Source organism: Anas platyrhynchos, chromosome 7 (assembly GCF_047663525.1).
Source record: "Anas platyrhynchos isolate ZD024472 breed Pekin duck chromosome 7, IASCAAS_PekinDuck_T2T, whole genome shotgun sequence".
In the NCBI taxonomy this organism is placed as follows: Eukaryota; Metazoa; Chordata; class Aves; order Anseriformes; family Anatidae; genus Anas; species Anas platyrhynchos.
Window position 1 is genome coordinate 37,152,458 of NC_092593.1, and position 22,441 is coordinate 37,174,898.

Below are 22,441 nucleotides of genomic sequence, written 5' to 3' on the forward strand. Positions count from 1 at the left end.
AAAACAAGGTAAACAGACAAAACTGGCTAAGTGTCGATTATTATATTAATGTAAACACAAAAATTGCTACGATTATGTTATGGTTTTTTGTTTTCTTCTCTTGCCTGTAGCCTTCTCCTACAGAAATAAAAATGCTCAGCAGTTCCCCATAATCAGTATTTTGAAATTTTAAAATAATTAGCACAGCAGGAGAATGTGCACAACAAGCAATTTGTTTCCCTGTTAAAATTCTCATAAAGTAGATAGCACCTATAATTTCCTTCTTTTTGTTTTACGGTAGTAATTCAAAGTGAACACCAAGAAATGATATGGTAGGCCTTGTTTTTATTTAACCTGAGGCTCACAATAATGTTACATCATTTATTTCGCTGAATTTTTGCTGATTAACATTTCTGTTTAGAAAAAAAAAAAAAAAAAAGTTTTCCCAAATGTGGATTTTGTTCAGAGGCTTATGCTAGGGATGTGAGAAGTTAATCCATGCATCCTTTTAAGATAGAGCTACAGCTGTTGGTAACTTATCAAGGCAGCAAAGACAGATATGAGACATATTCTTAAATATAAACTCTTCCTTACAAAATACGAAAATGCCAACAGCCAGGTTGTTCTGAACAATTTCCCCATGCAAATTTCACAATTTTGGCAAATTTCCCAAATTTTCCCTCAGCAAAGACCAGTCATTGGTAGCTTTTTAGCAATCATTAAAACCAAAAACAGCTCATGTGTGTAGGAATCCGTACCCATATCACCCTCAGGTATTTAAGGAAAGTATCTCCCAGTTAGATTATATTTGGCTTCAACCAGCTTCTACTTGCAATCAGCAGTGAAATACCACCTATCCTCAGCAGAAGCTGGTTAGAGCCATCCAACTCACCTTCTGTGTTGTGTTCTACCCTAATAAAAAAGAGGACTTTGGGGAAAGTGAGTTTTGGTCACAGGAAGAAAAAATATATATGTATATTGTACATGTAAAACCACTGCTTACAGGAACAGGACTGTTTCCAGTGGGGAAGAAGAGAACTGAAAGGATAACAATTCCTTTTGATAACTGCATCTCTATGGTTTCAGCTTGCCCAGCTTGATTGCAGAGCCATCTTCTGGTTGCAAATAACAATTTCATATTTGTTAAAATAATGTGTATACATATGTGCATTTTACTTTAGCTATGTGTTTTGAAGTGTTTCAATTCCCTGTTTTTAACCACTTTAGACAAATGACACTGGAAAGAAACAAGCTGGATTATGCTTTGTTCTGAATCCAAATAGCCCAGTGGCATGTCAGGATTTTAAATAAATTCCACTCTATGCAGTTGGGACTACTTGTGATGATATAAGAAACAAAGATTGCAAACATGGACCCTGAGAAGTGGTGAAACCAGAATGAGAAAGTTAAACAGAAATGGGATGAGAAAAGTTCTGGACATATCCCATGAATAGTCTCTTTCTGTAATAGATCTTCCCTGCTGCTTTGACTTCTCATAATGTTACTTTTGGAAGAACAGAACCACCTCATTAATTTTTTTTTTTTTTATTGTTTTTTCCTTGATTTCTGAGCATTTTCTGTTTTGGCTTGATTGCTGTAAGTTTTAGCTAATACAGCATTAAATTTTGAACTGATTACAGTGTTAGAGGTGTCTGTCAAATGATTATAGCCTAGACAGAAAACTAATCATACAGCACCTCAAGCAGAGCATGACTGTTATAATGTCACTCTGATTCGCAGTAAGTTTTTCTTATAGTCGTGTGATTAGAGACGGTTGATCTGATTCCAGTATAGGTCTCGCCTCACATATTTCAGAAAGGCCAAGGATTACAAAGACACAGAGTTAGCAGTCTCTCAAAAGGATCATTACTAGAGATACGATGCAAACACTAAGGAAACTGTTGTATCAAAAAGAAATCTTTGTTTTCCATTTTATAATGAAAAGAGGCTTTTACTTTGTGGGAGCAGAGACAGCAAGAGATTGATTCCAATCTCTGAACATCACAAATCCAGTGGCTGTTGCTCACTGCACCCAAGAGCAAGGAAAAAGTCCCTCACACCCTGACAGTTTAAGCTGCGTCTTCCACCTTTCACGTAGATGCCCTAATGACAGCCTACCTCATTTATCTGGGAGCTGTTCCAGCCTCTACAAGCAATTTCCCTCCCATTAGAGGAATGACGTGAACCTCAAGCTGCCACCTGCATGCCAGGTAAGGTTCTTAACCACAGGGTCCCCAAATCCCATCTCTTTTATTCAGAATGCAGAATTATTTATAGAAACTTAAACAGCTCCAACAGAAATGACTGCAAGAACAAGACCAACTCTTTAGCCTCTAGGCAGCAGATTAGAGCCTTTCTATATATATGTGCCAAGTTATACACTAACCACTTGGCATGTGATCTTTCTCCCAAAAAGAAATTCGAATTTGAATTGCAGTTAAAGGCCTTCATTATCAAAATTAGCATTTTCTTACAAAGTTCTTTTTGTTGGGACGCTGGCAAGAAAACATTTACTCCTGACATGCGTGACTAGCTGTAGCAGAGGCCAGCGAACATGACACAACACAGGGTGAGTGTTATGTGGGGAGGCAGCCCCGGCGCTCCCAGCACAGAGCCCTTCAGGTCCTGTCGCTGATCCTCAGGCAGTGCAGAGCAGAGAGTCAAATGCTGCTTCCTCAGCAACTCTGCAGCCATCAGGGAATTAAGGTTATTAAAGGCTGAATTTAATGAAAGACTTAAATCCTAAATTCAGTAGTACCTAAGCCAGGTACTATTGAAATCAATGGTGAAACCTGCTCCGATTTAGCAAGGCCAGATTCTAACAGCCATAAAACATGCATCTGTTGCATCTGAAACATCCTTGTTCTTTGCCTAATGTGCACATGTGTTTGTAAGGAAGCAAATCTATTTAAACAAAGCTTCGAAAACATTTTGGTACCTGGTAAAGAATAGATCAAATTCATTTTATTTTTAAAATTCTATATTGTTTTGAAGTTTAGCTGCAACTGTGAGACAGGTTTACGAATAGCATGCTTTTATGTTCACAGCAGCACAATTGAACTATTTAGTTCACTTTACATTGATTGCTGCTGAATAGAGGACTTCTGAAGTATCACTTTAAATCTGTTTGATATTTTAAAAACAAAACTGCTATATGTGTTATCTTTGTAGTGGAGTCTTTCAAATTATTTCCTGAGAATAATTATTAATAAGTTAAATTATTTATAACATTTAAAAACAAGCAAGTTCTGTTATGCCTTTTAGATCAGTTCTTAACAGGAATTGTTTGTTCTCTGAATGTGCCCTTCACACTGCTTGCTCTTAGAGAGTGTATTAATAGCATATTATTTGTGAGCAAAAATACAGTGTTATTAGTAGCTCTTGTTTAATGCCCCCTAATTCCATTTGTGTGTTTCTGCTAAGGAGGGATGTTCACAAGCTGCACCAACAGTTAGAAAACCAATCCATTTCTGTCTAAAACCAGGCACCAGTTCCTTAACTGAGTAAATCTATGGCAGGTTCGGTTACTTCAGCTCATCTGCAACGGCTGGAAAGAGATGAGGATTGCTCTATGAGACTTACCTCAGCACCTACCAAATTCACCAGAAATGGGCAGCAGGGAGCCAACAGCGTTCAGATAGCCCTGCTACCAGTGACAGTGAATGAATCTCAGAGACCCTCGCAGGGGTGGCATTTTTGTGTCTCCTAAGGTGTCTCTGAGGTTTGATGCTTCATGGCTGACATGGCCTCACCATCCCTCCTGCCTGCCCTCTCATGGCTGCGGTACCACAACCTCAGATGAGAGCATGGGTCAGGATGGTTCTCAAGCTATTGCTTCATCTCCAAGTAAAAAAAAAAAAAAACAAAAACCTGATATACAGACATATACATCACATGCATATAACCCTTTATATATGTACATATATATATAAATATATAGGTATATGAGATATATAACACCATATTAAGAAATCTTGCATATGCATAAATTGATGTATATGTATTTTAATATAATAAAAACACTACACATATATCTAGGGTTCCTACTTTTACAGTAAAAGCCCTGATTTTTGTTTAAAAAAGATTTTTTTTCCAAATTCTAATAGAACAGAAGTCACAGAGATGTTCAATTAAAATGAGTGGGGAAATTTTAAAGTGCTGTATATAAACTTTTCATTCTTTTCCTGACATACCCACTGGCTACTACATTAGTAAAAAACACTTCAAAGTAACGTTTTGGATGCTCAGCTCATGCTCCTCTATAGCTCTTTTTAAAGGAGTTGTTAGCAGCAGTGCTCTAGTTTCTTCACTTTTTTGGTCAGTTTTCCTAACATTTCAAGTGGAAAAAAAAAGAAATAAAAAAGGAGGGAAACAAAACAAAACAAAACTTAAAAGTAAAAAAGATAAATGTGCAAAAGCATGCTAAAATGGTAAATATGGAAAATCAAATCCAAAGCACCTCTTTTGTTACAAACTTGAAGTCTTTGCTTAGCTCCTGTATGCGTGCAATATTTTCACACATTTCCATAAAGTAAATAGTATCTTTATTTACAAGCAGAGTATTTGTTGCAAATGAAAAATAATTAGTAGTTATAATATTCATTTTATTTATGAATACCTTGATTATTAATTTCAATTTCTTTTTCTTTATCATCAGGACTTGTTCTTCTCTCATTTGTACTCAAAGGATTGGAGAAGTAGAATCAAAAAGGAACCAAATATGAGACAGATGAGTGAATTAGACACCATAATTTGTCAAGATACAGATTTAAGAACTACCACATCTGCCACAGAGCTATATAAAAATTCTAGTAAGTTCTAGTGGCATAGAAGACCTTATCTTCATGACTTTTCTTGTGATGTGCTTTGTGATGTGACACGATTTGCAAACAAAATAAATCATCAGTCTCCTGAGTGAAAAACAACTTTGATTGGGGTGTTTTTGATTACTAGGTGCCTTATTCATTTAAGCAATTGTCTTGGAAAATGTTTTTACCTGAAGGAAAGCTTGGGAAAATGCAGTTGCATATCCTTGCAGAGGACAGAAATTTGACATTCAATGACAAACTCTTTTGTCCCTTAACCTGACACCTCCAAACACCTATCTGGAATTGTAAGTTTTCAGTGACAAATATCTTCAAAACTCATGTCCAATTACAATGAAGATGTAGCAGAGATATCAAGAAAAAACAAAACTAAACAAAACAAAACACACTTGTACGAAGGTTGTTTTTTTTTCGTACTCTAATATGAATCTACTGAAAAGTTTATTTCCTCCTACTGTCAGCCTACCAAGATACAACTGCTGTGCACTGAGATCAGAAAGGAACAAATAAACTCTTTTTAAAAGAAGGGTCTGTAAAATGCTTTAACATTGAAAGCAAGGGAAAAATTTACTACACTAGTCCATTCAAAGACAGTTTTCCAGAAAGATGGAAATGAAATACCATAGATAAGTATTTTGATTATTGCTCAAGAAATCCATGTTAATTCATAAATACAAAATGAAAAGCTCTTGAAGTTGTTCTTACTTGGGAAAGCCTTCCTAAAAAAAAATACTGTGTTTGCATATATATTTCAATACTGTATTTAATTTGACTGTAAGCCCACATTTCAACTGAAGCATATGCTTAAACACCTTGTTTCAATATAGATGGACTTAAATATATGCTTAAGTGCTTTCTTGAAATGGGATTTATGCCACAAATTATGCCTTACATTATTACATTGAAAGAAATTTCCAATTATAATGTATTACCATTTATGTTGTCTATTTTCCTGCTCCATTTAATCAGGTTGGAAGGAAAGCCATTCTGGTAATTTCATCTTTTGTTGTAGATGGATGGGAATTAGAACTGAGACTGCAAGCGGCTGTACTTTGGGGAAATCAGGATTCAGATCCAGAAACATTTAATCTATGTCTTTGAGATGTTTGTCACCTCTTGTAATGTCTGTGTAGGTTTCAGCAATTACATAATAATCAAATTGTACTGGCCGCTTTTGGATGCCATCATCCTCTCATTCCCTGGTTTTCAGATGTACAACACTGCAATCCTTTAACGCTGTTGTTTTCTCTTTTCATGTTTGCTTAATTACATTTCTGCCCATAGATTTCTACCATAAATACCATGGGAGATTTCTTTCTACTTTGGTTTCAACCAGACAAATTATTTAGCTGAACTATTAGAAAAACAAACAAACAAACAAACAAAAAAACACAGACAAAAAAAAAAAAAAAAAACAAAAAACAAAAAACCAGTGACACTGCACAAAAAAAAGCACAGATGACAACCTTGAAATTAAGGACTGGGAATAAACAAAGCATTCAAATACAAGTCTTAGCCATCCTTCCTTAACACACAATGCATTAAGGGGACAGGGAAATACTATCGATCTAATTAGTAAACATTAAGTGATCTTCCACATTAATCAGCTCTTTAGTGATTTTCTATAAAATTAGTATTGAATTTTTGTATAAAAGCAGTCTTTTCAAATTTTTCACAGCTTTCACAGCTACTTCCAGAGTGAACAAGATGAATTGCCTGCTCACGTGCTCGCACACTTGGAGGAGTTGTGGACTTGAATGAGGGTGGAAAGGCCTTGCAGAGGGATCTGGATAGGTTGGAGAGCTGGGCGATCGCCAACCGCATGAAGTTCAATAAGAGCAAGTGCCGGGTCCTGCACCTGGGACGGGGAAACCCTGGCTGCACGTACAGACTGGGCGATGAGACGCTGGAGAGCAGCCTAGAAGAGAGGGATCTGGGGGTCGTGGTAGACAGCAAGTTGAATATGAGCCGGCAGTGTGCCCTGGCAGCCAGGAGGGCCAACCGTGTCCTGGGGTGCATCAAGCACGGCGTCGCTAGCAGGTCGAGGGAGGTGATTGTCCCGCTCTACTCTGCGCTGGTGCGGCCTCACCTCGAGTACTGTGTGCAGTTCTGGGCACCGCAGTATAAAAAGGACATGAAACTGTTGGAGAGTGTCCAGAGGAGGGCTACGAAGATGGTGAAAGGCCTGGAGGGGAAGACGTACGAGGAACGGCTGAGGGCACTGGGCCTGTTCAGCCTGGAGAAGAGGAGGCTGAGGGGAGACCTCATCGCAGTCTACAACTTCCTCGTAAGGGAGTGTCGAGAGGCAGGAGACCTTTTCTCCATTAACACCAGCGACAGGACCCGCGGGAACGGGGTTAAGCTGAGGCAGGGGAAGTTTAGGCTGGACATCAGGAAGGGGTTCTTCACAGAGAGAGTGGTTGCACACTGGAACAGGCTCCCCAGGGAAGTGGTCACTGCACCGAGCCTGACTGAATTTAAGAAGAGATTGGACTGTGCACTTAGTCACATGGTCTGAACTTGGGTAGACCTGTGCGGTGTCAAGAGTTGGACTTGATGATCCTTAAGGGTCCCTTCCAACTCAGGATATTCTATGATTCTATGATTCTATGATTCTATAATGGACGTGTACATATAGGAGCGGTCTATTCCCATGCGCCCAAAGATGAGCCAGCGGGGAAGAAGACCAGCCTGGCTCAACAGAGAATTGTGGCTTGAGCTAAGGAGAAAAAAGAGGGTTTATAATCTTTGGAAAATTGGGCAGGCCACTAAGGAGGACTATAAGGATGTAGCGAGGCTGTGCAGGGACAAGATTAGGAAGGCCAAAGCTCATCTGGAGCTCAATCTGGCTACTGCTGTTAAAGATAACAAAAAACGCTTTTATAAATACATCAACACCAAAAGGAGGAGTAGGGAGAATCTCCATCCTTTACTGGATGCGGGGGGAAACTTAGTTACAAGAGATGAGGAAAAGGCGGAGGTGCTTAATGCCTTCTTTGCCTCAGTCTTTAGCGGCAAAACCGGTTGCTCTCTGGATACCCAGTACCCAGAACTGGTGGAAGGGGACGGGGAGCAGGATGTGGCCCTCACCATCCACGAAGAACTGGTTGGTGACCTGCTACGGCACTTGGATGTGCACAAATCGATGGGGCCGGATGGGATCCACCCGAGGGTACTGAGAGAACTGGCAGAGGAGCTGGCCAAGCCCCTATCCATCATTTATCAGCAGTCCTGGCTATCGGGGGAGGTCCCAGCTGACTGGCGACTAGCAAATGTGACGCCCATCTACAAGAAGGGCCGGAGGGCAGACCCGGGGAACTACAGGCCGGTCAGTTTGACCTCAGTACCAGGGAAGCTCATGGAGCAGATCCTCTTGGGAGTCATCATGCGGCACTTGAAGGGCAAGCAGGCGATCAGGCCCAGCCAGCATGGGTTTATGGAAGGCAGGTCCTGCTTGACGAACCTGATCTCCTTCTATGACAAAGTGACGCGCTGGGTGGACGAGGGAAAGGCTGTGGATGTGGTCTACCTTGACTTCAGCAAGGCTTTTGACACCGTCTCCCACAGCATTCTCCTCAAGAAACTGGCTGCTCTTGGCTTGGACTGGCGCACGCTTCGTTGGGTTAGAAACTGGCTGGATAGCCGGGCCCAAAGAGTTGTGGTAAATGGAGCCAAGTCCAGTTGGAGGCCAGTCACTAGTGGCGTCCCCCAGGGCTCGGTGCTGGGGCCGGTCCTCTTTAACATCTTCATCAATGATCTGGATGACAGCATTGAGTGCACCCTCAGTAAGTTTGCAGATGACACCAAGCTAGGTGCGTGTGTCGATCTGCTCGAGGGTAGGAAGGCTCTGCAGGAGGATCTGGATAGGCTGCACCGATGGGCTGAGGTCAACTGTATGAAGTTCAACAAGGCCAAGTGCCGGGTCCTGCACCTGGGGCGCAATAACCCCAAGCAGAACTACAGGCTGGGAGAGGAATGGTTGGAGAGCTGCCAGGCAGAGAAGGACCTGGGAGTGATGGTAGACAGTCGGCTGAATATGAGCCAGCAGTGTGCTCAGGTGGCCAAGAAGGCCAACGGCATCCTGGCTTGTATCAGAAACACTGTGACCAGCAGGGCTAGGGAGGTGATCGTCCCCCTGTACTCGGCTCTGGTGAGGCCGCACCTCGAGTACTGTGTTCAGTTTTGGGCCCCTCGCTACAAGAAGGACATCGAGGTGCTTGAGCGGGTCCAAAGAAGGGCGACGAAGCTGGTGAGGGGCCTGGAGAGCAAGTCCTATGAGGAGCGGCTGAAGGAGCTGGGCTTGTTCAGCCTAGAGAAGAGGAGGCTCAGGGGTGACCTTATTGCTATGTATAAGTACATTAAAGGAGGCTGTAGAGAGGTGGGGGTTGGCCTGTTCTCCCATGTGCCTGGTGACAGGACGAGGGGGAATGGGCTAAAGTTACGCCAGGGGAGTTTTAGGTTAGATGTTAAGAAGAATTTCTTTACTGAAAGGGTTGTGAGGCACTGGAACGGGCTGCCCAGGGAGGTGGTGGAGTCACCATCCCTGGAAGTCTTCAAAAGACGTTTAGATGTAGAGCTTAGGGATATGGTTTAGTGGGGACTGTTAGTGTTAGGTTAGAGGTTGGACTCGATGATCTTGAGGTCTCTTCCAACCTAGAAATTCTGTGATTCTGTGATTCTGTGATATCTACTTTTTCCACAGCTGAGAAAGGCAAAATATAGATGTAAAAGGAGAGGGGCCTGGGCCTGGATTTATCACAGATCTGTGGCATGATGGCAAGCACCTGCCCTTTGCCAAGTACTCCCATGGGATTCCAGATGTGGAATGGGTTCCTGGAGGAAAAAAGTCAGGTTGGAACAACTTCTCTTGGCTCACTGTGTCAGAAGAGAGGAGGGGAGGAGGTACAAGATTGATCTGCATCTGTATTGGACTGAAGGTGATTCCCTAGGCTGCACCTAAGAAAGCCTGAGGCAGAGGTTAGGCACAAATATGTTTTTGTAATTTTAGAAAAAATGTGAATTCTGTACTCATTTCTGAATAAATTTTATCTTCACCACAGCTGGTATATTTTTAAAGTTTACTTCAATTATCTATGCCCATGCAATTTTTTTTTCAAAGTTCAGTATTTAAGTCAGATCCTTTAGTCAAATGAATACTGTCACAGATTTCTGCAGTTCCTGTGCTTATGCATATGGCTAAATGCCCCAGCAAAGCAGATTTCAGGATCTGCAAATTCCTTTTCACATCTGTCTCTCACAGTTTCCTTATACTATATCTGGAAAAAGTTGCTTTATTTGAACTAGAAAGAATTATCTAGAAATCATCAGATAGAGCTAGCTAAAAACATTCTCACTACAGAGCTTTCTGTAACAAAATGCGGTCTCATCAACTTCTTGTATATGATAGTATTTAATCTTAAAAAGATCTAAATCTTAATAGATTATTGTGTCAGGAAAATATCCATATATTTTAACTTTTTTTTTTTTTTTTTACTCATTGACATTACATGTTTTCTTTCAGTTATCACCATCAATGACATTTTAATTGGACATCAATAAAGCAGTATTTAATATTACAGTTTAATAAACATGTCATATTATGTGATCTTGTCATATGCCATTTTTCTCGATACTGTATAGGAATCATGAATCTTCTTTTCTTTTCTATGCAGACTTCTCTGTCTTTGCACAGAACCTTAGCCTAATTTTACTGAAGCAAATCCCTGTCATTTCAACATTGTTTCCCATTCAAACTCACAATGAAGATTGTTAATGATTCATGTTTGAAATAACTGAATATTCAGGGGAAAAAAAAAAGTATTTTATATACTTGGCAAACATATATTTTAACATTGAAATGTTTTAAGTAAAGAGCATTTTCCTATAGGGTGTTAATAAAGTGGCCTTTCTTTCTTATTTGGGAAAGAACATATCACCACCTCCTATCCAGCTGATAATGTTTGTTACAGTTTCAATTTTGTAAAATGATTTTACTGCCTGAATCCAATTTCCTTTCTCAGCGAAATGAAGTGGGACTATAGTATGAAGGAAGAGGCACCCAGGCCAATAGTCACCAGACACTCAATGAACTTTACAAAGGGACAGGTTCACATTAGTGTTCTTTACACTGCAGGAAGCAGCAGTTAGCATGACAAATGCAAATCTCTTCATTCTGCAAATGGAGAACTAAATGAATCCATCAGCACATCAGACAGTCAAATGAAAATTTACTCATGACGTGAGAACAAGGCCCCCTCAGCATAAAAACAAATAGCAGTTGGTGTTTTGAAAGATCTGCACGCTCAATGAGACAGGCAAGGATTATGTAGCACATCCCAGCTACGCTGTGCATAGTTAGTGTGCATAGCTGTGCACAGTTGCTCAGTCCTGGATGAGAAGCCGCTAACCAGTATTCTCTATGACACTTGAAAACTGGCACAGTGACACCGTTAACAGGACAGACCCCATGTCAGCAGAGTGGCATTGGCCCTGAATGCACACGGGAACAGGAAAGTGACCAGAGACAATGTGTAGGGCAGTGAGTCTACTGAAATAATCAGAGAAGACCTGAGCATCAAGCACTTGAGTTATGAACCCCGATCTAAATATCACTAGCTCACAACGGACTATCATGGTAGGAAGTGTTCTGAAATATCTGTAGCTTCTTGTGAGATTTATTAGGGCAGCAATTCAATTATCCTGAATCAAATCTTGAAGCATTAAGAGTCCCGACGGCAATGAACATTTGGAATCCCATTTCCTCCTCCCTTTCTTCCCATGGCTCACATAAGTTACCTCATTAACACAGTCACATATTTTTACTTCCAAACCAGAATAATGGAAGAGTAAATTTGTATGTCCACAAAATGCAGCATTAGTGTGCCAATGGGATCCAAAAATACAAGCCTCCAACACAAGAGGAGTAGCTTATCAGTTCTGTCCAATCCCTGGGATTTCTCACTAACAAGAGAAGCTTCAGTTCACCTTACTGCAAGCTACCTGACTCAGTAGATTTGAGTTAATATGGAACTGATGTAAAAGGGGTTGGAATTAGGTCCTTCAACTTTGTGTGATCTCCTGGATATCAAAATGAACACAAATATGTGAAAATGCCACCAACAACTTAAAGAAATACTGAATTTGCCTTTAATAAAGAAGTGCATACAATAATTTTAATTTGCATTTCACTTGAGCCAAATTCATTTATGCTAACAGCATGGAGAATTGCTTTCATTCAAGTCTTGCTGCAGAGAAAGCACATTCATTTTTTTTCCCAAAAGAAGTTTTTTCACCCCTAACAAGCAGTAAATTCAGAAAAAAATGCAGCTTGTCAGTTTGACATTGTTTAATTTGCAACAAACTGTAAACAGAGTATAGAAAATGGAAACTCTAATAGAGACAGGCAGAGACAAACCATATTTTTTGTCACAAGAAAAATCTGTGTGGCAAGAAATGAATCACATATATTTGCATTTGTCCCTGTGACATAATGTTAAGTTTAATTACTTATGTGTGAAGCACCCTATTAGAAGGTATGCACCTAAAAATAAATAAATGCTGGTTTAGTTAATTGCAGTCTGAATTTTAGTCAATGAATGAATATTCTGTATTCATTCACAGACACTTCCAATTTACATACTTCAGAAAGTGTGTAACACTCTCATTTGCTTAAATGTCAAATGACAGAATTATCCTGATAAATACCATTTAAAACCAAGAAATATTCAGAAACTCTCCAACTGCAGCTCACCATATTTTTGAATCTGAATGTCTAAGTCAACATGTAGGAGGAAAGTATCATCCAGCTTAAATTTCCACTGAGGAGCTGGTCCTAAATTTTATGCCAATACAATTATACATGTTATTGTTTCTTATTCACCATAACATTTATTATAGTGTCCAGTCCTTCCAATTACTCTTGGTTAACCAAAAACAGCCATAAGAGAAGTTGTATAGGGAAAGCAGTTTGCTCAGTGAGGAGCACTCCTACATATCCTAAAGTCCTTTAATATTTCCATGTGTTTTAAACATTAGCTCTCCTTGCTTGGGGTTGCTTTGACAAGCATATAATACACATGAGAATGATGTGAATACAGCACTGGAGGCCATTGAGAGACTTTGGGGAAAAAAGAACAAAAACAAATGTATTACCAAAACAGTTTTAGTAATGTAGTTACTGATCATGAATATAAATAAACAAATCCCCTGAGCTATTGTATGCAGAAGTGTACATTTAAATATTTAATTATTCATATTCAAAGTGTTAAGAATAAAGATCCCGAGCTATAGCCTGTTGTAAGATAAAAACAGAAAACAGATCTTTGGCCATTTCCAATCCTCAGATCTCAGAGATCTTCACACATTTAAAGACATGAGGTAGACAAAAGTAACACCAAGTTGTTCAAATAGGCAATGATGACACCTTTGCTGAGACCTCATCCATAACCTGCTCACACAAGTGGCATGTACCACAAACACCCACTGAAAGTCCGTATTGTGCATACTCCTCAGTACTCTGGCATATGGAAGACAGTGCTGTGAGTGAGCATCTAATGTACTGGTTCAAATATTTGCAACAGCTGTTTTGTTGTTGTTGTCATTTTCTTTTGCCTTTGCTTCCCCTCCATTTACCTTCACTAAGTGGGTGTGATGATACTGAGCTTATAACATGCAATTTCAGCTGTTCGGGCTAGCTGTAAACCATTCAGTCACTCATATTTCTCTTTCCCACTCAGACACACTGGCTTACATGGTGGCTAAATTTCACCTAGTAACTTCTTCACTGGAGAAAATAAACCATTAGTGGAAAATAAAAAATGTGAGAGCATAACAGAGTCCTTGTACAACTCGTTATTGTCCCTGTTCTTCAAGTAAACAAGTAAATTTCAGCATGTTGAACCAGGCAATGACTCAACACATGGTTAAGCCAGGCTTAAATAAGCATTGACAATTCCTGTTTTTTAATTAGGGCCATTAAGAATAAATAAAACCAAAAGTAATAGGCAAGAGAAGAAAGTACTGAGAGAAAGCAAGCTGGAGAGAAAGAGAACTTATGAGCAACTGACAATGAAAACTGAAGAAAAAGATAAATCTTAGACTCTGGAACAGAAACACCAACTGTTAAGAAAGAAGCAAAGCAATGAGAAACGAGAAGCACCTGAGTGAGATGAGCCACAAAGAGTCAAGCTCAAAAAATGCATAAAACTGCAGAGTAGAACTGAAGTCAAACCATACTTTTGTAATTACAGTCAGTTTTTATTTAATCCTGCCAATTATCTAAAATGTGATTCAAGAACACTTGACTTTAGTGAATTATGTTCTATAACACTTTCATATGTATCATTCTCAAAAGTCAAGTGGGCATTGATTGCATTTCAGATAACCAGTGATATTTCTGAAACAACGGTGAGGGAAAAGCCACGCTTAACTATCTGTTTAGCATGAAGTTATATGGAGCTTGGGTGCATTTCCTCATGCTCTGCTCCTGCTAGGCCTCCTCCTGCTCGAGGCTGTGTGCACATACATGTTGGCCATGACCAAGGGCAGCGGCGTGCAGCACAGGTCAGCTGGGCTGGCTGAGCCCAAAACCAGCTCCTCCACTGATAGAAGGAGTTGTGAAGAGAGCTGGAAGCAAGCTGGCCCTTGTTCTCCCACCACTCAGCATGGGAACCTGACCTCTGTCTCCGGCCTTGATCCTGACCCAGGCTTGTTGCACCTTGGATCCTCGCTGGCATAGCCACAACTCCCACCTGCCTCCTGCTCAGCCCTGGGCTCCCCATCCCCTGCACAACAGCCACCTTGAAACACCCTGGCAGCAAAGGTTGGCAATGCCGGTTTTATCTGCAGACTCCCTGTACGAGTGGGTCTTGTAGAGCCCAGGATCTGCATAAATACACTATGCATAATTTTGATGTCCTGCAAATCTGCTAGGGTAATCTAGTTCATAGGTCCCAATTGCCATTAACCCTATTCTGATCCTCTTCCCTTTTTGGCTGGATCACCCACTAGAAACTTTATGGGGTGAATATTCATTCTGACTAACCGCTGTATTAAAGTATTAAAATGTCACCAGATCAAAGCATGAACTCAGCACCGGGGAGCTCCATGCAGCCTGGTTCTCCAGGCACTTCGGGTAGGGTAGAAATCACTCTTCCTATGCTGAAACAAGACCTGGGCACATAACCATTGCATTTATGAGGTGTGGCAGCACTTCCCTATTCATAGTCAGCAGTCATAGGCTGTAAACAGACTGTAGATAAAATCCATATCATATAACATAGATAAGGTATTGACATTAATGGCAAAGCCCATGAGAATGTAAATCTGAGAATTGAACCACGAAACACTAGCGGAAGAAAATCTTAGTTATGTCAGCAAGAGGCTTCCTTCATCTGCAATATTTTAGTAAGGTAAGCCTGGAAGAATTCCCCCTACCCCCTTAAAAACCTTCTATAGTTTTTGGGAAGCTTTTCATGCAAATTTGGTTGTGCTTTTATTCCAGCTGGTTTTGCCTCTAAAGACACTGCAGGTGGTGATTCACTGTGTCCTTTGATGAGAGAACAGGCAGTGGTAGGTGTCCTATGGCTGCTGCTTGTAGGAAGTAGCACTAAAACAACAAGCAACCTGCGTCTGTTGTGCAAAGTGTTTGAAGATCAGCTGCCAGCAGATGCATTTTGATCAGAGACAATGAAGGAGCACTTCCTAAGGCATTTTTCTTTGGATATCTGTGAAGGAAATTGTTGAACATGGACAGGTTTCCTACTAAGCTGCTTCCACTTTTCTTTTTTCTCCTCTCCCCTAACCAGTAGTCCTACAGGGAACTCTAGGGGTGGGAACTAAAGATGCATATAATCAGTTTTGTACATAATCAATAGATGGTATCAGGAAATTAAACTAAATTTCTAGCAAGGCAAATATCAACATGAATTCAGCATTTTGGTTTGAAAGATTGGTGTGAACTTCAGAAAGATAAGAAAAAAAAGAAAAAAAAGAAAAAAAAGAAAAAAAAAGAAAAAAAAAGATTTCTCATAGGTACTTCAAGCCCAAGTTTTGAGAGCCACATTTCCAAAGATTTTAAGGCATTTGTTTTTGAAGAAGACAAAAGAAACACACTCCTGCAGATCACCCCGACAACCCCATTATTATACACACACCTGATAATAACATCCCAGGGCTGCTGAAAAACTTCCCACCAGTTTCACGTGGATAGCCCACAGATGGTTGGATGTTGAGCGCTGTAAGGGTGTGTCACATTATTCCTTCAGGTGACTTTACTCTCCTGTTTCAAGGGTAAAACGTTCATTTGTTTTTGCTATTTTGAATAAATTTAAGTCAGAAGCATCTTTCTGGCATCTAATTCTACTCTCAAACCATTAATGATCAGCCTTTTCAGACTAGGATCACCCTTTCTTGAGTGAAATTGTTAACACCATCCCTAACAACTGGGAGATTTATTTTTATGTATCTTTGACAAGGAAACCAAACATAAGTTACTAAGACAGATGTTAAGTTTTAGTGATCACTTTGACCGTTTAACTCGTACAAATTTAACTACTTTCTTGAGGTCACTTTTCAAACGCTCTAGGCAAACTTTTAGTTTCAGTGTTATTCACATGTTCTGAATTCACATTTTCTGAGCCTGTGCTTGCAACGCATTTGAAATCACATCCTAAGAAAATCATTTTTTAGCCAAAAACTTTTGTAGCTTAAATATTTGACAGGGAAGGAGGAATTAATTTTTCTTCCAGAAGATCATTTATTCATTAATAATTACATGTTGGGGCATTTGGAATTATTTTAATTCTAGTTCTATCCACTCAATGATTTCTGCTTAAGCAAAAATGACAACTTTGGAAAAGTTGTAATAGAAGTCTACTTCAGAGAGAATCTTTCCCTCCCTGAAATCAAAACAATCTAATGTAAGTCAAACTTGGTGTCACAAAGAAACTATTTTTTCTTGTTTGTTTATCTGAAAGAAAAAGGAATGTGTATTTCTAGTTAATCCAAATATTTGGGGGGCCAGATCTATACTTAAAATCTACTAATTCAACTAGTGCTACCTGGCAGCGACTGAGGTGGTGACAAGAACTCAAATACGGTCTTTGGACTTTAAACAGCAATATTTTACCAGTCTAACCCAGAGCAGTCCTAGCTCTCTGGAGGAAAGATAAAATAACTCACAGTTGATCTTGCAAGCCTGCAGCAATGGAAAGAAACCTTCCTGAATCACAGGCTGTTCAGGAGTGCCCGAAGCGTACTGGGAGGCACAAACCCAATAAAACAATAGTGTATAAAAACAGAACACTTGAAGCTGTGGAAGGAAGAGGGAGAAGATTTGACTTGCTACCCAATACTGAGATGTGTTGTGTGCTCCAGTAGCCCAATTTACAATTCCCTTTGGGAGGATGAGAGAGGCACTGTATGGTTAGCAAGGCTTAGACCTGCTGGAGAGACTGCAAGAGCCTGAAAATCTGTCTGAAAATCACCCCCAAGAACCTACACTAGTTTTTGTGGAAGTTTACTCTGGAAAGCTGGATAAGAGATTAGTTTCAATAGGTAAGAGCTTATTTCTAGCACAGTTTACATCAATATATCTTTTCTTATTCACTGTAACAGAGGTCAGTTATTTTCCATCATGTGAATGGAGGTAATGAGTGTTTTACCCCCTCTCAACATCCCATTGATTTTGTGATGACACAGAAGCTGTATAAAAGCAGTGAGATCACACGGTACACTGAAAATTGAGGGCCAAAGAAACATCATTTTTCAAAGGCAGATATAGTACCAGTTCAGGACTCATTTCATTTTCAGGTGAACTTCTTCCATTCAGAGTTGAAGCACAGAAAACAAGCTGCTGTTAGAGAGGTCCAGGCTAGTGCCTGAATAACAACTACAAGTCATCCCCAGCCATGCCTCTGTAATCCACAGGTGTGTCTCTGGAGGGCTGCAGGACAGCAGTGAAAATTATTAAAAACACCCACTGGAAAGTGCTGCAGACAGCAAATGCCTGAGGCTTTTGGTGTGGATAAAGCAGGTCCCATCAACCACGGCCAGCATGACTTCGTTGAGGCACCCTTTGGTTGCAAATACGTTTGCGTGCAGCAGTGGGAGCCTTTCATTTATTCATTCATTTGCATTTAAAAAGCTACAGCAATTTAAAATGTTCTACTGGTAACATCGATAAAAACAACATAAAACTCCCCAAAAGGACACATTAAACAAGAGCAACGTTGCCAGGTAATATTCAAGCTAATGCACAGATTCTCTAATGGTGGAAGAGTGAAAGGTTTGTCATGAAAAGCCTTTCTATCCCGTTGAAAGTATCAATACCACACACTGGGGCTGGCACTCTCCAAGAAATAAATATTGATTTCCCTCTCTCCTTCTGTACAAATGGCAGACAATGGCTTTTCTAACTCCCAATCTTTTCATTGTTTTAAGGTTGAAAGATTTGGTTAGTATAGAGTTTTTATTGTTTCATTGTTCTCTTGCCTTCTGCTGTTCCTCCCAACGCACTTTGCATCTTAAAATGCTTCAAACATTCATGGTGTGTGTGTGGGGGGGGTGCTTTGATTATTGTTTTGTTTGTTTGTGTTTTGCTAGACAGGACATAAAAAGGAGTGGTTGAAATTAATGTAGCACTCCCTGTACTGCAGTTCTCTGTCAGGTCTGATTCATCTAATTTTAGGATAACTATCAGGAACACTAACAATTTCTTGGGTGCATGATAAAACATTCTTATTTAAAAAAAAAAAAAAGAAATACTTTCCTGCAGATCATGCTATAAGACATACTTTTATCCTATAATTGTGAACTGTAGACATCATATTACACTCAATTCAACTAATAGAAACACCAATCTTACTTTCTGTCCAAAAGAATCTGTAATTTCACAAATTATCCAATGAAAGTGAGATGCAGAAGTGGAACAAAAAGTCACAAAAATATGTAGGCACGTGTGATTCAAATGATCCAAACACTAAGCAGAATCTGGAGCAAAATGCAGAGTGTAACAGCAAAGTTTTGTTGGTGTTTTTTTTTTTTTTTTTGATGGAATATCTACTATTCTTCAATATTAAGTATATGTCATGAAAAGCTTACAGAATAGTTATTCATTTTCCTGAAGGTCATCCAGACATAGTAAGTTCATTTCATTTTCTTGACAACACATCTAGGCTTGTTATGTACTCTATGAAACATGACAGCGAGTGATTGTCCCTCCCATCCATTTCAAGCAGATGTGATTTTACCGCTGAGGAACAGGGAGATAGAGGAGGTAGCTAACCCTGATCCAGCTGTACCTGTGTGGGCCCTGGGACAACAACTGAAGGGAAACGCTTTGCAGAAACATCCACCCAGCTAGAAATAGGTCAGAGCATGTGGGTGTCTGAATCTGGCCTTGCTGTGTGCACACGGCAGGCAGCAGCACTCGGTTGCGGAGCAGCCTGCAGGTCTGCCCCTTCACGGGCCACACACACAATTAAATCCTTTCTTCCCTCAAAACACAGAGGGAAAACAAGCACTGTCTCAGGAGTGGGGTGTCCCCCCAGTGCTGCTGGGGTGGTGCCTAGGCTCTGCAGCCCAAGTGCCGCAGGAGACATGGTGCAGAGTATGCCTTGCAGGATGGTGCTCAGCCCTACTCCCCAGCCCCTACTCCCCATTTGCTGGCATAAAGGCAGCCAAGGTGGGAAGGTGCAAAACCACCGTGCACTCAGCTCACCTTCTGCCTGCTCAGGACCCTTTGCTCTGATGCACACCATGAGCATGCAGAGAAGGCAAACATGGATCAGTGCATTACTATGATGCCATGAGCTTATAACATATTAAGAAACAAATATTTTGATAATTTATTTGCATGCACTGATTACTTATTTTTCTTTCTGCTTTTCTTTTGCAGCCTCTTTTCTAATCTTATGTCTTTTCTTCATCCCGGTCCAATTATCCATGATTCTTTTCATTTTTCATTTATCTGGACACAACACCTTCTATTCTGCATGGATTTGAAAGTGTACGTCATCGGTGATTTGAGTTTTCTTGTCACATTTTTAATTACTGTCACCTATCTTATGGCATATGCTCGAATGAGATCTTTGGAAATACGGATGCAACTCCCATTTGGGAATTACATGTATTCAGACTGACAGGGTAACAAAGGCACAATGCATGGGCTTTTAGCATCTTTTCTAGCGCTTCTGTTAGTAATGTGATGAGGATGAAGCAGGCAGCTCCTTCACAACAGAAAATCTACAGAAGTACCATGTTGAGATGGGCAACTGCAGCAATTAAATGGGACGTCAAGCATGTATGCTAAGGATAAACATGCAGACAAAACTAATTAGTTAGAATTTGTCTGGGAATTGTGAATAATAAGAGCTATGAATTATGAGACAGCTGTTAGCATTGCCAAATTTTCTCCTGTCTATCTTTTCAGCAATGAAAGTCTATGAAGACACTGAGCTGTGGCTGGTATTTATCCATTACCATCTTAGAGAATAGAAATGCTAAAGGAATATAAGAAGCTCTCTTCTATCTTACTCATATTAAAAGATAGGCATTCTCAACCACATATATGAATCACACTTTTATATTATTATAACTCTAAATATAATTATATAGATACAGTAATAGCATTGAGATTTTTTTCTAATTTATCTTTATGGATTTTCAATGAAGTATCAATCTATAGCCTGATTTTTAGCTGTTGAAAAAAAAGGTTTTCTGAAAACAAGATATGATCTTCAATAAGAAAAAAAGGAAAATCTGACTCTAAACTATGGCTTTTCATTCTTACATTTTGATAAAGTTCCTCAAATTTGGCTGTCAAATTCTTTAAGCCAGCAATTTTGAACTTTTATTTATTATTTAGAAAATCCTAGAACTTGAATATAATTTTTGTAAATGATAGTTCTCAAAATTGTAAACATAAATTCTCAAAATCTTCAGAATTCTGTTACCAATTTAAATGAAATATTTTAATGTGATGCATTCAAAAGGGAGAAGTTATGTTAAGAAATTGTGAAAACTTGCGTGAATAATTGCAATCATTTTTTTCCTGGATAAGTCTGGGAGTGATGCCAAGAAAACTCTTATCCTCTGACAAAAGTTCCTAAACACCACAGTGCTAGAAAGAGTAAATATGTAAATATTAGTGCTAGTAGTAAAACTTACAAAGAACATATGTATATCGAAGGAAAAGGTGGTTGGTGAAGCTTTAATTTTGCTCCATCACTGTGATCACCAATGAGTGCTAAATGTATTGTAACATTTTGTACATGCATGCATCTATTAAGAATTGGATAAAGATTTTATAAGCATAATGCAAGATGATGAACAACAAACAGAAAACATTACTGACTGTCAGTAACTTGGCCAAAATCAAAAGTGTGGCACTGCCACACAAAGTAAGGTAAAGACAGAAGTTTGTTAAACTTAAGAGCAACAAAACAACCCAGGGCTGAGAAAAGTGATAATTTCAAGCCAAGCAAGATTCTAATGAGATTATCTCTTGAACACTTGTCATCTGAATGATCCAGGAATTAAGACCAAAAAAAAAAAGCGCTAAATACCAATAAGGGTTGAAACTGAATAGAGGGAGTCCTGGAGGAGATAGTTAGGATCCAGATCTAATCTTTGATCAAATTTTGCACATTCAAACTCAGATTTTCAGTTACTAGCCGAACTCCTTAATGAGAAATTACTGGATAGTAAGTTGATGTTTTGGATGACAACTTATCGAACGTGTTTGTAGAAATCGGTGGATTTATAACAATTTACACCAGCCAAACATGTGCTCCTTTACGTTCCAAAAGCACAGAATACAGAAACCTAATCTACCACTCTTGATCATAGCTAGAAACATGTGACTGATGAAGCTGGAGATTCCCATGAGTATTCATGCTTCAGAAGGGAACGGGGACTAAAACTGAAACATGGATATCATTGCTTGTATCACTTGGCAATATCAGACAGCTTACAGTACATTACCTCACTTTCCTGCAATTTGGTGCTTGGATTTCATAAATTACATTGACACACTATTAAGATAGGTAAATAGACTAAATAATTGATCTCTCCAGAGAGACATCAGAACCTACTGTAAAAACAGATCTGCAGCACATGTGGGCAAGTCACTGTTAGAACCTTACATGCCTCAATTGTTTCTTCTTTCATTCCTACGTATACAAAAGTGTTCTTCAAACTAAAATTATTTTCTTGATAGTAACCTACTTTGGGGCTGCTATTCATCCACTCTGACAATACAATAGGCCTTTATTATGTAAAATGAGAAAAATGGTTTAGAGATTTATAAGATAACCATGAAACCATTTGTTTGTTTGTTTGTTTGATTTTGAGGAAAACAGAAAGTTGGATTCTCTGCTTAGTCTATGCTGACAACAAATAATTTTCCACAGTGAGAGAGCATAAACAAACCAGTAAGGTGCCGTAATGTACGCAAGAGAGCGGGGAAATAACATGGCTGTGGAAACAGGAGCCCACATCTCAGTGTGGCTCCAGGATGAGGCACTGTGCCATTGTAGCTGCAGGGATGTGGCCCTAAAGAGGTAGATGGGGAGCTCAGCACGTGCAGTGTGCCTGGAACAGTGTTTGGGTCTGACACCCAGTGCTTTTTAGATGGG